General features: G+C 42.0%; 1 protein-coding gene across 1 annotated transcript in view; it reads right to left on the reverse strand.

Annotated features, from left to right (window-relative positions):
- Nucleotides 1-17,358, reverse strand: part of B4GALNT1 (beta-1,4-N-acetyl-galactosaminyltransferase 1) — a 241,814-nt gene that overhangs the window by 55,536 nt on the left and 168,920 nt on the right. The gene's annotated exons all lie outside the window — the stretch shown is intronic.

Raw genomic sequence — 17,358 nt, forward strand, 5'->3', positions numbered from 1 at the left:
TTATATTTTTGCAGAGGCTTGTACCATAATCTACTGATTGCACAACATAATAAAATTAACAACGATCTCTTTTTGAGGCGTTTTATATGTCCACCTCGAGGATCAATCGCCTTTTGAAATTTTTCCTTTGATACTTTCTTTTATATAAAGCCATTTGCTTTATATCCCCGACATACCGTTTGGGCACACTACAACAGATTGGATTAAATGTGGAGTTTGATATTAAGACCCGTTTAAAATGAAAAATGGAATAATGTATAGCTTGAAGTCTAATATCAAGACCTGTGTAAAATGAAGAACGATAGAATGTATAGTTTCGAGGTACGTGCGGTCTTTGGGATATCTCTAGATCGCTGAAGGACTGGGGATTGGAGGGATTGCATAACATGATCGGAACGGAAAGGTTTGAAGTGTGTATGGGATTTAAATTCTATGTATGCGTGATAAATCAGCTGAAAGAATGGATATGGGGATAAGACCTTTGTGGTGATATGCTAGATAAATATAAAATTATCAGGTTGAGAGGAATGCGGAAATGTCTCAATTCAGTATAGAGTTGCCCCTGATGAAGCGAGAGCGAAACCCGGGTCGGGCAGGTGGAGGAACTAGATGCGTTTTATGTGATTTTATATGAATTTATCAGTTTTAAACTTTGTAAGTATAATAAAAAAAAACAAAAAAAACATGATTACTAGAACATCTACGGTATTTCACCATGTCGAGTTGTCTTATATAAATATCTAGGAGACTAAGATCGACTGAAGTGGAAATCCGGACTTTAATCCAGTGACCGATCGCATTAGAAATATACTGACTGCGCGCCTTTGAACACCAACATCTCCATTAATGGTTCTGGAGTTGCGAGTTTTTTTTTTTTTTACAAAATATTCAGGACCAAGTGTGAACTTTAACCTACCTTACCATAGACCTGCTGCGCTCCAAGGAAAATTGCGGTTTGAGATTTAAAATTCATTTTATATATTTTTCTAATTCTTTTTTTGTTTATTAGAAATATGGGAGATGCTTCCCGTTTCGAAGTTACATGGCCAGCAATGAGATAAATAGTGTAATCTATGCAAATGCCCTGGCGTTTTGTACCACCCTGCTACTAAGTTATAGCTAATCTCTCTAGAATAGTTAAAAACAAAAAATGGAGTGGATATTAACCCCTTCTACCCTGGGCGACTTTTTGCTCTTCTGCCCAGGCCATTTTCTTGCAAATCTGACGTGTCACTTTATAAAAAGGTAATAACTTTGGAACACTAAGTTATCCAAGTCATTCTGAGATTGTTTTCTCGTGACACATTGTACTTCATGATGGGCATAAATTTGAGTCAATATATTTCACCTTTATTTATGAAAAAATGCTAAATTTACCCCAAATTTTGAAAATAGCAATTTTCTAAATTTAAATTTCTCTGCTTTTAAAACAGAAAGTGATACCTCTAAATATTTATTACCTAACATTCCCCATATGTCTACTTTATGTTGGCATCATTTTGTAAATGTCATTTTATTTTTTTAGGATGCTAGAAGGCTTAGAATTTTACAAGCAATTCTTAACATTAAGAAAATTTCCAAAATCCACTTTAAGGACCAGTTCAGGTCTGAAGTCACTTTGTGGCGTTTTTATACCAATATTAGCTTTGAGATTATGTCAACACTGAAAGCCCCAAAAAAAAAAAAAAACTCTCGCATTAGGTTTAAAACTTACCCTTTATTTACATATATACAAAAACAATAAAGTGCAAAAAAAAAAAGTGTCAGAAAAATAAGGAAAGAATGATTAAAAACATCAACTGACATGTATAATCTTTATCATGATCCTAAACTAATGATCGCACATAGTTTCCGGATTGTCGGTAAATGAAGCATTGACAGTGAGAGGTGATAAGAAACTGGAGGAATATAATTACCTCACTTTACTGGTTACATAGTTAATGCAGCTGAAAAAAGACACAAGTCCATCAAGTTCAACCAAGGGATAGGTGGGGATGAGAATCCCAGAAAGAATTGAGACTCCGATTTCTACACGTTTACATAAGCATTAATGTTGTTTACTTTTAAGAATTCATCGAAACTTTTTTTTTTTTATTCTCCACTGTTCCTGCTGTGACGTCCTGAGGAAGTCTATTCCACAGTTCTTACAGTAAAGAAGCTTTGATGCTTCCGAAGACTGAACTTTTTCCTCTCCAATCGGAGGCAGTGCCCCCATTGTCTTTTGAGCGCATTTTACATGGAACAGTTTTTCACCGTATTTTTTGTATGGCCCATTTATATATTTGTATAGGTTAATCATGTCCCCCCTTAGGAGTCTCTTCTCAAGACTAAATAAATTAAATTCTTTTAATCTTTCTTCTTAACCAAGACCCTCCATGCCCCTTATTTTAGTCGCTCTCCTCTGTACTTTTTCCAGCTGTAGTGCGTCCTTTCTATGGACTGGTGCCCAGAACTGAACTGCATACTCCAGATGAGGCAGCACCAGAGCTTTGTAAAGTGGCAATATTACATCCCTGCCCCACGAGTCCATGCCTTGTTTAATGCATGACAATATCCTGGTGGCCTTAGAAGCAGCTGATTGACATTGTATGCTGTAATTTAATCTACCATCCACAAGGACACCCAAATCTTTATTTATAAGTGACTCTCCCAGTGTTACATCCCCTAGGACATATGAAGCACAGAAATTATTACTACCAAGATGCATAACTTGACATTTGTCCACATTGAACCTCATTTGCCAAGTTGATGCCCAATCACTTAGAGTGTTCAAGTCTGCTGCTTGTAGTAAATGGACATCTTTCATAGACTGTACAGTTCTACAGAGCATTGTATCATCTGCAAAAATCGAAATGGTGCTATTAATCCCATCCTCAATATCATTAATAAATAAATTAAATAATAAAGAGCCCAGCACTGAACCTTGGGGTACACCACTTATCACCCGAGACCATTCTGAATAGGAATTATTGACCACAACTCTCTGGACACGGTCCTTCAGCCAGTTTTCAATCCAATTACAAACTATACTTTCCAAAGCCTATAGACCTTACTTTACCCATTAAACATCTATGAGGGACAGTATCAAAAGCCTTTGCAAAATCCAGAAACACTACATCCACAGCCGCCCCTCTGTCCAGGCTACTACTCCCCTCCTCATAAAAACAAATCAAGTTAGTTGACAACTTCTGTCCTTGGTGCTATATATGATTAGCTATGAAAGCCATCCCTGTTGGAATCAACTGTAAACCGCAAGTATATATCTGCGGCCGCAGACTGTCACATGTAGCAACAATTATTTTAGTTATAGATTATGTCAACCATCATTTAGCTTATATACAGTATATCTAGAGGCAGATCATTACTTTGGGAAGACATTTTTCACCACTGTCCCATTAGTCTCCAGTTGGGTTTGCTGAATTTCATATGAAATTAATACAAGAGGCAGTAATATTAACACAGCCTTCTTAAATGTTCCCATGGAGTAAATTGAGACTAACAAAGCATGATTGACCAAAGCAAGAGCCTCCGTTACTGTGCCATATTAGCCTTGGAAAAGATGTCAAATTAGGGTCCATCCACAAATCTGTATGAATGGGTCTGCATCCGTTCATTTCAATGCAGACCCATTCATTTCAATGGGGCCACTAAAAGATGTGGATAGCACACTGTGCTGTCCACATCCGTAGTTCCGTTCAGTGGCCCCGCAAAAAAAGATAGTGAGATTTTTCTCATTGGTGGTGTAATTTCTTTTAGTTTAAAGTAATGTGGTCTCTGACTTAATGGAATTTAGCACTCCATACTCTGACATGCCGATAAGACGGCATGCAATCTAAACAGTGTAAAGTAAAAGGGGAGAAACCGTAGCAGCCCGAACCTCATACGACCTAACCTCCATTTCAACTATGCAGGTTTTATGAGGTATTATTTCTCCTTGGGAGGAGAGCGCCTTAAATCGGTGTGAGGAGACTTCTAGGCCATACATGCTCCTCTGGAATTCTGGGAAGAAAGCGATAGAGCTGTGGATATCATTCTTGATCAACTAAGATGGCCCCTATATCCTCCAGCTCTCAGACAACATCTTATTCACTGAAGTTGGGACTAAGCACAAAGGCTTCACCTTATCCAAGAAGACCCTCCTTCCTGATGTGTCATAGGACGTATGCTGTACTGCTGTTAATGTGAAGACATTACAATATGGTGCTTGCACTTAGATCTTTACATCGGTTACATACAAAAGTTAGTAAAAGCAGATGCCAAGTGTTCTTTTTTATTTTTGTATTCTAGCCAATAGAACAATGCCACGATCCTCAAGAGGAATGCCCCCCTCTGATGTACTTAAACTGCTTAACTTCCTGTAATAAATGAGAACTGCTTTGACCCTTACCTGGTGTCAGTGTGGTTTCTTCCATGCATGTAAAATCCTAGGATTAAGACAATTTGGATCTGTAGAGCAAACGTATTTGGCTCTAAATGAGGGCATGTTTAACAGTTTGGCGCCCAACGTGGGGCTCAAGAGAAGGTAGCATCAGTAGCAGAAGGTTTGGGTTCCTGGAGCACGGCGGATGACACTTGGACGGGAACTGCAGCGCCAGAGACAAGGTAAGAAAACTGGTTGTTATCTTGCCTGCCTCTTGCTTTACCCCGCCGTGCTGTGGTAATATTTCTGCTGGTCGATGTTACACAGTAAGTAGCAGCTTCGGCTGATGTTGAAATCTCGAGTCCTTGGAACCTTAAACGGAGGAGGAAGATTTGCTCTACTGTGGAAACCTCTTTTCTGCGTTTTCGTGTCAAGCACCTTCACGGTTAACAATTAAGCAGAGCAAGAGAATTCGCCTGGCATTGGGGGGGGTTGGGGGAGGCTCAGTCCCGGGCTGGCAGACCAGACATGGGAGCCAGGGAAAATATTCTGCACAGGGATGAGCTCTGCTTGGTGGTTAAAAGGGGAAGGTGCCGGTTGTTTTTGTCTCGTTTGAGTGGTCAAACTCATGGGACAGTCCCCGTCCCTGCCTGAGGGAGAGTATACTGCCCCTAAGTTGGTTGCCCAAGAAGGACATAAGTTGGCGCCCTGATTGTGTGTCTCCCCTGGGAGGAAGGGCTGTCAAGAGTAGAGTCCAGTTGTGACTGCCATTCCTCTCAGGGAGTGTCGTGTCTTGTCTGTCTGTGTACCATGGAAGGTCCTGTGTCTGTTGCCCTGTGAATATACTGCCCCGCAGCTGGTGGCTGAAGTGTATGAAGGGAGACAGCGGGGGCCGCAGTTGTGAGTGGAGTGACGTCACGATATTGGAATGTGTGATAGCAAGTACAATGTAATACTGTTATTTGTTAATAAGTTCAAAGACTTGTGTGTTAATGTATGGGAAATGTTTCTTTAGGTCTGTTCTACATTGAATGTTATGTCTGTGTGGACCAGGAATGTGACCTTCTGTGTTGCCAAATAGAAAACTGACAAGTAGAAGGGGGTCACACAGCCAAGTTTACTGTGCTCGAAATCACCTCTACTGAGGTGATGAGGCCAAATTGAACTCTTAAATCGAGAATGGAAAAAAAAAAAAAAAAAATCAGAGACACAGGAAGGTGTGTGCTCTGGCTTTAGGCCAAAAAGGAGTGAAATTACAAAGTTTCTCACAGGAGTGAACACAGGACATTCGGCCTTGAATTTAGAACATTCTAGATATTATAAAAAAACAATGCAAGCATCAGCATGAAAATAATTAAGTATAAGAAATTAGGCTGGACAGAAATGTATGATGAACAGACAAGTAATGGTGCTGAGAGAACCTACTACACCCCCAGCAGCCATCTTAACTGAGGTAACTTCCTCACCAGCGGCCATCTTAACTAATCCAATTTCCGGCCTGGCTGCCATCTTAACTCCTGCAACTTCTGGCCGTCCAGCGGCCATCTTAACTGAGAAAACTTCACTCCCTGCCCAACAGCCATCTTAGTTATTGGTATTTTTCCTGATACGGCTACAAACACGAGAAAATACACATAGATCTAAGTAGCACCACAGAGTACTGAACTCCGTAAGTGAAGGCTATACAGTACAGACCAAAAGTTTGGACACACCTTCTCATTCAAAGAGTTTTCTGATATCGCGGCTACTTTCCACTCCTACACGAAGCTCTACAATCTGCCCCAAACATCCCCTCAAGTAGTGGGCAAATCTCCCGACCTACCTCTCCTACTTCCCAAGCTTTCTGCGCTTGATTCTGCCACTATGGAGGCTCCATTCACAGACACTGAACTTCATATGGTACTTAAGTCGCTCCCGGGTGGCAAGAGCCAGGTTTTACAAAGCCTTCTCCTCCAATCTTTCCCCTATTATGCTCCAGGTCTTCAATGGAGTGTCTCCTGGGCTCCCCTTCCCGGCTCAGACCACGGAGGCGCATATTACGGTCATCCCAAAACCGGGAAAGGACCCGCACCTGTGTGCCAGCTATCGTCCTATCTCCCTTTTAAACGTTGATCTCAAGATCTTAGCCAAATTAATGGCGAACAGATTGAACGCTTATCTGCCTTCCCTGGTTTGCGCTGATCAGGTTGGATTTGTGCCAGGAAGGGAGGCCCGGGACAACACTCTTAAAACCCTAGACATCATCCACTATGCCAAATCTAAAAAGGTCCCCCTTATGGTGCTCTCCCTAGACGCAGAAAAGGCCTTTGACCGGATATCTTGGTGCGCCATCCATGAGACTCTCACATATAGGCTTGGGCCCAATATTCCTGTCAAAGATCCTGACACTGTACCAACATCCCACCGCTAGAGTCAAAGTAAATGGTGCCCCCCCCCCCCCCCCCCCTTTCCAATCCATAATGGGACACGGCAGGGCTGCCCATTGTCCCCCTTACTATACGTTCTAGTTATGGAAAACCTGCTGGCTTCTATACGTGCCAATCCAGACATAACGGGAATAAAGATCGGATCACAAGAGTATAAGTGCGCAGCGTTTGCGGACGATCTCCTTCTCTACATAACCAACCCACGTATCTCTTTGCCATCCTTACTTCGGGAAATCTCAATTTGGTGCTTGGTCCAATTTTAAGATTAATATGTCCAAGTTAGAGGCCTTAGACGTCACTTTGCCAAGTGACCTGACCCCTGTTCTTAAGGCTTCTTTTCCCTTTACCTGGCCACCTAAAGGCATAACATATTTGGGGATTAAAGTGACAGCAGATCTCTCACGACTTCATAAATTGAACTTCGCGCCCTTCCTCTTACAGTTCCAAAAAGACTTAGACGGATGGCGTAAACGGGACTTCTTGGTTTGGAAGGATTAGTATAGTAAAGATCACCATTTTGCCAAAACTACTGTACCTTTTACAGACTATCCCCCTTCACATACTGTCCACTTTTTGGTCTCAACTCCGTAGATGCTTCACGCAATTTGTATGGGCCCCTCGCCGACCGCGGATAAAATGGGAGATAAATGACGCGCACCAAGGAAACAGGAGGAGTGGGTCTTCCAGATTGTCGACTATACTATCACTCTGCAGCATATGCCCGACTGTTGGGAGAATCAGTACGCGTCAAGTCCAAGTCGTGGGTGCAAATTACAAAGGATACTTCAATGTGCGCAGTATCAACCCTCCCATGACTAGTGGGCTCTCCACGCCAAACGTAGTCACATTTGTCCTTCTCTGCTCACCATACCCTTGCAACCTTAGCATCCATTGGTCGCTCAACCTCACTGATTGACCCTAAAGGCCCTCTGGTGCCAGTCACTGATCATCCTAGATTCCCTCCAGGACACTCTTCTAAACATTTTCTTCAAGGCTCAAGAACCCGACCGATCAGGTTCTGCCAGGTTCTCTCTGACCCCGCACTAAAACCCCTGTCCCAGATTTTAGAGGCTCCACTAACCCACAATTCCTTTGAATACCTACAGCTCCAACACTTATACCTCCCTAAGTAGAACCCACACTCTGGCCAGGAAACTCACTGAGTTTGAGCGGATGTGTGTCTCCTCCTCAGCGACCCTACACCCCATATCCTCGGTATACAAACTACTGATACACCAGCGATCCTCATGCCTTCCTCCATATTGTCAGGCCTGGGAGCGGGATCTGGGGAATCAATATACCCCAGCCCAGTGGAACAGATGCTTCCTTCTAGCACACAAATCAACGGTTTCGGCCAAAGCTCAGGAAACGAGCTACAAAATTATTTCTAGATGGTACAGAGTACCAGCACTACTCCACAAATTGTTCCCGACAGTATCGGACCGTTGTTGGAGATGTCTTAAAGAGGAAGGCACGATGATCCATGTGTGGTGGAACTGTAGCGGCTTACGGCCCTTCTGGAACTTCGTTCATAGAATAATTAAAGAAGTCACAGGTGTCCCTATCCAAAATTCCCCAGAAGCCCTTTTATTGTTAGACAGTGTCCTGAATGTCCCGGCATATAAGAAATCCCTCCTAAAATATATGGTTCAGGCAGCAAAGGCGGTGATTCTCAGGCATTGGAAATCCCCTTCTCCCCCCTCGCCTGAGGAGTGGTTTGACGAAATTGCTCTGTATCAGAGGCTGGAAGATTAGTATTACGCCCGCAGATACCGCACGATATGTGAAGATATGGGGCCCATGGGAAGCCTTTCGCTCTTCAGCCACATTTCGTGATGCGCAGGTTTAACCGCTTTAGCAGAAAGTGTACCCTTCCTTTCCTGCCCTCTGTTCCCTTGTCCAATGTCTTGTCTGTCTATAGGTTATTGTAATTTTACATGTCCATCTAGATATGCCTAACTCATATTCTCCCATGAGTTGCACTATGTGATGACGGGTGTGTATACCCACCACAGTTTTGTGGACATCATGTTTGAACTGTTAACATTGTTTGAATTTGAACCTCTATTTTGGTTGTACCGAAAAATGTCAATAAAACCTAAATTTGAAAAAGGAAAGAGGGGGGGGGGGGGGGGGAGATTTTGTTTACCGGTTATCAAGGAGATTGCATCCCCTTCTAATACTCTTTTCTTTTCACAGGGTACAAAAGTGAGCAGGGCAAACCCACCCAGTACCAGATGGTACATGACCTACGTGCTGTCAATAAAGCCACAGTTTGTAACAGCCCCATTGTGCCCAATACATACACCTTGTTGGCTTAGGTTCCCACTGCCCCTACCCACTTTACTGATTGAATGTAGTGGTCCTAAAAAAGAAACATTGGTCAAATCAGACAGTTGGCAATGGTTTGCCTTTACACATGAGGGTAAACAGTACACCTGGGTGGTGCTGCCGCAGGGAGCCCAGAACTCGCCTAGTATGTATACTGCAGCCATGTCACTCCTGTCATGGCTGCTAGGTGAAAAAATAAAAATAAAATAAGTTTCAGTTTTGCTGCATTACTGTTACCTTCCTGTGGTGAAACAATTCACCTCTAAATGCAAGAAGGCTGTGGAGGACACCCCTTTGCCCAGAAACATTAATGCACTGAGGCCATTTTTGGGCCTTGTTTCTTATTGCAGACCTTAGGTACGCAAGTTTGCTGCAGCCTCTTTATGATCGTTTGTCTTTTAGTCCCTTCCACCTTGCAGATGAGGTGGTAGATACCTTTTATGCCCTAAACCTGGCAATTTTGTACTCCCCCCGCACTGGGCCTATCAGATCATTACATTTAGATTGTATGGTACAGAAGTAAATGGCCATGCCTTCGCTGTCCTCACCAACTGCATGGCCAGCAGAAAAGGCACCTCTGGCCATGGGTCAAGTCTGGCTACAACACCCTGTGGCATATTATTCAGCCAGACTTGACCCATGACCAGAGGAGCCTTTTCTGCGTCAGGGCTATAGCAGTTGTACAAGCCATGCTTGATAAAAGCTATGAGAGGGTCCTGAACCACAAAAGGGACAGTGCTTGCTCCTCATGATATTACATCTATCCTCATGCAAGTACAACTCAAAAATCTTTTCGTTACCCGCCATTTGAGAATGCAGTGTTCCATTTTGTTGCCTGACAAAATACTGTCCAAAAGGTGTAATACTTTGAATCCAGCCACCCTGTTGTCTCTGGAGCAAGGGGGAGGAAAGAGTTAGGGTACTTAAACTTTTGCCTCATGCACACGACCGTTGTGGTGTTCAGTGTCCGTTGTTCCGTTTTCCGTGATTTTCTGCGGACCCATTGACTTTCAATGGGTCCGTTGAAAACTCGGAAAATGCACAGTTTGTCATACGCGTCCGTGTTTCCAGTCTGTGATCAGTGTTTCCAGTCAGTCAAAAAAATATTTCACAAGAAAAATAGTTGGCACTCACTCTGTTTGCACGTTGCACGGGATAGGAATGAAATCCACGTATATTCAAGGAAAATCCCAGCAGTCGTGTCTTCAATCAATAGGATATTTATTTCATCAAATTAGAAATGTCCACAATCCTGGACGCGTTGCGGCTAGCATGCCTTCATCAGCAGATACAGGTATACAAAATGACCTGGTTTATATAAAGGGATATACTCCTCCCCTCATGACAACATCTCCCATTACCTACACAGGTGATGGGAGGGATGTATAATTAACAAAGAAAATACGCCCATTAGTAAATCACAAAAAATGGGTCTGTGTCTCAGATTATACTTCACAATCACATGTATGCAAAAAAATGATTCAAAATCCTCTCTCTCTATCATTGCCAGGTATATAAGGTCCCTCACCGAAAATTAGATGTCTGAAAAATAGAACATAAGCATAGTATTAGCTTATTAGATATGCATAATCTCATAATCCCTATTAAGGCCTCTGGGATGTAAAGTATCCAACGTGTGGATCCAATACACTGCGTGCAGAATTATTAGGCAAATGAGTATTTTGACCACATCATCCTCTTTATGCATGTTGTCTTACTCCAAGCTGTATAGGCTCGAAAGCCTACTACCAATTAAGCATATTAGATGATGTGCATCTCTGTAATGAGAAGGGGTGTGGTCTAATGACATCAACACCCTATATCAGGTGTGCATAATTATTAGGCAATTTCCTTTCCTTTGGCAAAATGGGTCAAAAGAAGGACTTGACAGGCTCAGAAAAGTCAAAAATAGTGAGATATCTTGCAGAGGGATGCAGCACTCTTAAAATTGCAAAGCTTCTGAAGCGTGATCATCGAACAATCAAGCGTTTCATTCAAAATAGTAAACACGGTCGCAAGAAGCGTTTGGAAAAACCAAGGCGCAAAATAACTGCCCATGAACTGAGAAAAGTCAAGCGTGCAGCTGCCAAGATGCCACTTGCCACCAGTTTGGCCATATTTCAGAGCTGCAACATCACTGGAGTGCCCAAAAGCACAAGGTGTGCAATACTCAGAGACATGGCCAAGGTAAGAAAGGCTGAAAGACGACCACCACTGAACAAGACACACAAGCTGAAACGTCAAGACTGGACCAAGAAATATCTCAAGACTGATTTTTCTAAGGTTTTATGGACTGATGAAATGAGAGTGAGTCTTGATGGGCCAGATGGATGGGCCCGTGGCTGGATTGGTAAAGGGCAGAGAGCTCCAGTCCGACTCAGACGCCAGCAAGGTGGAGGTGGAGTACTGGTTTGGGCTGGTATCATCAAAGATGAGCTTGTGGGGCCTTTTCGGGTTGAGGATGGAGTCAAGCTCAACTCCCAGTCCTACTGCCAGTTTCTGGAAGACACCTTCTTCAAGCAGTGGTACAGGAAGAAGTCTGCATCCTTCAAGAAAAACATGATTTTCATGCAGGACAATGCTCCATCACACGCGTCCAAGTACTCCACAGCGTGGCTGGCAAGAAAGGGTATAAAAGAAGAAAATCTAATGACATGGCCTCCTTGTTCACCTGATCTGAACCCCATTGAGAACCTGTGGTCCATCATCAAATGTGAGATTTACAAGGAGGGAAACAGTACACCTCTCTGAACAGTGTCTGGGAGGCTGTGGTTGCTGCTGCACGCAATGTTGATGGTGAACAGATCAAAACACTGACAGAATCCATGGATGGCAGGCTTTTGAGTGTCCTTGCAAAGAAAGGTGGCTATATTGGTCACTGATTTGTTTTTGTTTTGTTTTTGAATGTCAGAAATGTATATTTGTGAATGTTGAGATGTTATATTGGTTTCACTGGTAAAAAGAAATAATTGAAATGGGTATATATTTGTTTTTTGTTAAGTTGCCTAATAATTATGCACAGTAATAGTCACCTGCACACACAGATATCCCCCTAAAATAGCTAAAACTAAAAACAAACTAAAAACTACTTCCAAAAATATTCAGCTTTGATATTAGAGTTTTTTGGGTTCATTGAGAACATGGTTGTTGTTCAATAATAAAATTAATCCTCAAAAATACAACTTGCCTAATAATTCTGCACTCCCTGTACACCTCTCTGCACAGTAACAGCTTCTTTAAATCACCTCCTCTCCTAGGTCTTTTGACCTGTTCCAAAACTTGGAATCTCAACTGAGCTATCCCATGTTTGCACTGTTCAAAATGAGATGGAATAGGTAACAATAAATTTTTTGTACGAATGGTAGATTTATGTTTCCCAATGCGATCCCTAATCGTTTGTGTAGTCTCCCCAATATATAATAGGCCACACGGGCACTTTATTAAGTATATCACATTAGTAGATTCGCATGTGAAAAAACCTTCAATAGAGAAAGGGCGCCCACTATGGGGATGAAAAAATGTAGAACCTCTGATTATATGGGAACAGTGCAAACATGGGAACATGCCCTTGCGTTGCGTCGCTAATACAGATTGTTTCAGGGTCTTCTTTGTACTTCCAATATCTGAATGTACCAATTTATCCCTATAACTAGAATTATTCTTGTTGCATATCAGAGGTGGATTTTTAAACTCCTCAATGATAGGGTAAGCCTTCTGCAACAGAGGCCAATGTTTCCGGATAATATTATCTAATTTCTGGTTATAGGGATGAAATTTGTGTACTAAAGCTACCCTAGAAGATGTATCTCTAGATGATTTACCAGATTCCATGAGTGTTTGTGTTTGACTCAGGATGGAACGGGGATAACCCCTTTGTTCAAATCGTTGAGTCATTTCATTCATCCTGACAAATTGCGTGTCAGGGTCAGATACAATGCGCCGCACCCGTTGATACTGAGATTTAGGTATTGCTCTTTTCAATGCTGGTGGATGAGAGCTTGTGAAGTGAAGAATGCTGTTACTATCCATATCCTTCCTAAATAGATCTGTAGATAACCTACCATATTGATCCTTTATTACCATTGTATCTAAAAAGCTAACTCTTTCACTATCTTGAACCAATGTAAATTTTAAACCCTCGTATGCATGGTTAAGATGGTCAAGGAAGGTTAAAAAGGGTCTCATGTGGCCCCGCCCATATGCAAAAGAGGTCATCAATACATCTTTTCCAGATAAGGACATTATTTGAATACCATACGGTATTATATACTTTCAATTCCTCAAATTGGGACATATATGCATTTGCATAGGGCGGGGCCACATTCAACCCCATCGCGGTCCCCCGCCTTTGTAGGTAAAAGTCATCTTCAAACATAAAATAGTTTTCATATAATACGAATTTCAATAGTTGCAACAAAAATTCCTGTTCATCCTGAGTATACTGACTCCTACCTAATAATGATTTGACTGCTTCAACACCAGTAGCATGGTCTATGGAGGTGTAGAGACTTACCACGTCTATAGTTACTAATAGACTGTCAGGTGGAACTGTTTCTAAATTGGCTATTGTGTTGAGAAAATGCTGTGTGTCAGACAAAAAAGATTTTGTATCCTTAATTAAAGGAGTCAAAGTTTTTTCCAACACAATAGCCAATGGTGATAATAGAGCCTACAGAAGCCACAATTGGTTGCCCTGGGGGGTCAATTAAGGTCTTATGTACCTTGGGCAAAACATAGAAAACTGGGGTAATCGGTGTGTGATCAAAAATGTGTGTAATTTGCCATCAATAACCCCTAAGGATAAATATTGGTTAACTAATTGCATAATTTTGTCTTTGATACGAAACACCGGATCCCCTGATAATTTCATATAAGTCTCTTCATCCGAAAGTTGACGCATTATTTCTGCAACATATTTTGCCCGATCCATTAGTACAATAGCCCCGCCTTTATCCGCAGGCTTCAAAATAAGACCTTTATCCTCCATCAATGACCGGATAACCATATTTTCCTGTAATGTCACATTATGTGAAAAACGCAGTTCACCCCTCTTTATCGAATCCAACTGACTCTGAATGTCTCTGTTAACTAAATGAATGTAAGTCTCTAAAGGATGGTACACCTTAGGGGTCATGAAGCGGCTCTTGATCTTGAGACCCAAATCAGCAAGACGTAAACCTGAATGTCCCTCCTCAACCCCATGCACACCATGCGGTTTTTCTGAAGATTCCAAAAAATGCGCCTTAAGTCTCAGTTTGCGAAAAAATTGATTCAAATCAATGTCAAACTGAAAGGAATCAAATGGTGTGGATGGACTAAACGAAAGTCCTTTCTGCAGCGCAGTCATTTGTTCAATATTAAGACTTTTAGAGGACAGATTAATTACCTTCCTTGACTATCTTAACCATGCATACGAGGGTTTAAAATTTACATTGGTTCAAGATAGTGAAAGAGTTAGCTTTTTAGATACAATGGTAATAAAGGATCAATATGGTAGGTTATCTACAGATCTATTTAGGAAGGATACGGATAGTAACAGCATTCTTCACTTCACAAGCTCTCATCCACCAGCATTGAAAAGAGCAATCCCTAAATCTCAGTATCAACGGGTGCGGCGCATTGTATCTGACCCTGACACGCAATTTGTCAGGATGAATGAAATGACTCAACGATTTGAACAAAGGGGTTATCCCCGTTCCATCCTGAGTCAAACACAAACACTCATGGAATCTGGTAAATCATCTAAAGATACATATTCTAGGGTAGCTTTAGTACACAAATTTCACCCCTATAAACCAGAAATTAGATATTATCCGGAAACATTGGCCTCTGTTGCAGAAGGCTTACCCTATCATTGAGGAGTTTAAAAATCCACCTCTGATATGCAACAAGAAGAATTCTAGTTATAGGGATAAATTGGTACATTCAGATATGGGAAGTACAAAGAATACCCTGAAACAATCTGTATTAGCGACGCAACGCAATGGGCATGTTCCCATGTTTGCACTGTTCCCATATAATCAGAGGTTCTACATTTTTTCATCCCCATAGTGGGTGCCCTTTCTCTATTGAAGGTTTTTTCACATGCAAATCTACTAATGTGATATACTTAATAAAGTGCCCGTGTGGCCTATTATATATTGGGGAGACTACACAAACGATTAGGGATCGCATTGGGAAACATAAATCGACCATTCGTACAAAAAATTTATTGTTACCTATTCCATCTCATTTTGAACAGTGCAAACATGGGATAGCTCAGTTGAGATTCCAAGTTTTGGAACAGGTCAAAAGACCTAGGAGAGGAGGTGATTTAAAGAAGCTGTTACTGCGCAGAGAGGAGAAGGAGATTAGAGGGTAGAGGGTAGAGAATAGAGAATAGAGATATCAATTTGTATATGATTTTGAATCATTTTTCTGCATACATGTGATTGTGAAGTATAATCTGAGACACAGACCCCTTTTTTGTGATTTACTAATGGGCGTATTTTCTTTGTTAATTATACATCCCTCCCATCACCTGTGTAGGTAATGGGAGTGGGAGATGTTGTCATGAGGGGAGGAGTATATCCCTTTATATAAACCAGGTCATTTTGTATACCTGTATCTGCTGATGAAGGCATGCTAGCCGCGTCCAGGATTGTGGACATTTCTAATTTGATGAAATAAATATCCTATTGATTGAAGACACGACTGCTGAGTCAAAAAAATATGACCTGTCCTATTTTTTTCACGGACAACGGTTCGCGGACCCATTCAAGTCAATGGGTCCGTGAAAAAACACGGAGGCACACAAGATGGTCATCCGCGTCCGTGATCCGTGTCCGTTTTTTTCCTATCATTTTCAAGGCAAACTTGACTTAGATTTTTTTCACTTTTCATGTCTGGTGATCCTCCAAAAATCAAGACGGAAGACACACAGAAACAAAAACGGAAACGGATCACGTTACAACGGAACCCCGTTTTGCGGACCGTGAAAAAATTCACAAAGTCGTGTGCATGAGGCCTTATATCATTGATACCTTTTTGCAATATTGTTTCATAAAAAGACTTCTATTCATTTCTACAGCATGGATCATTGAATCGTGACGCCAGTGCATGTAACGGTGGCACACCGATTTATAGTAGCCGTAAGTGAGGTACACAGATGGTATAGTGAACCAAACTTTGCTTTACTGAAGAACAGTCCAACTTTATACAAAAAGATGGTAATACAGTCCCTTACATCAAGTGTTCTTCACAAGCAGGCTTACAGCAACAATGGCAGGGATATTCCTTGCAAGATACTCGGAGGGCAATAATAATACACACTCAGACCAGGTTGTACCTTCTCCTCAGAAAAAGTGTACACTGTTCCTAGAACTCCTGTCTGGCTTTTATCCCAAGGCCCGGATGCCTCAATGCTGGCTTTTGTCCTTGGTAACAATAATCTTCCTCCTGTATTTATCCTTGCATTATATTTGTAATTCTTCTGCCTTTCAGCTTACTTGCATCTAGCTGGATACACTGGCTCTGCTTGGCTTGAGGGTACTGCAGGTTTATCCCAGGAGGCACATCTCTTCTGCTGGGGTAGATTCTTCTTGTGCTATAATAGGTTCAATAATACTTCAGGCAGGCTATGGTCCTTCACTAGCCTCCTGGTGGAAACTAGAAGCCTGGACTATCTAGCTGCATGTCAGGAGGAGGCCCTCAGCATATCTCTGGCTGGTGCCTTCTCACTTCTGTCTCCACAGACTCCTGACTAGGATCTAACTCCTCCCTGTCTGGGCCTGAACATTTATACTAGGGGCTCCCTATCTCCCTCTAGTGTCTAGGATGCCTAACTACACCTTAATAGGCCTGCTATACATGTCACAGGGGAACAATACACACAAAAGCACATAGAAAATACATTAACATGCATGGTTACATATAATATTACTGTCCCTTAGGAGTAGGAGTAACAGGTGACCCAATTGACCCTCGTGTAGTGCCCACCCCTACCTAGTGGGACACTACACTGGGCTGGCAGCAAATGACTTTTCTGGACATATTTAGGCTACTTTCACACCTGCATTTCCCTTTCCGCTATTGAGATCTGTCATAGGGTCTCAATAGCTGAGGAAAACGTTTAAGTTTTGTCCCCATTCATTGTCGAAACTGAACGGAGTGCACCTGAATGCACCCGTTTCATTGAGTTCCCATGACGCACACAAAAGCGCAGCAAGCAGTGTTTTTTGGGTGCATCCTGTGATGCGGAGC

This window comes from Bufo bufo, chromosome 3 (assembly GCF_905171765.1).
Source record: "Bufo bufo chromosome 3, aBufBuf1.1, whole genome shotgun sequence".
In the NCBI taxonomy this organism is placed as follows: Eukaryota; Metazoa; Chordata; class Amphibia; order Anura; family Bufonidae; genus Bufo; species Bufo bufo.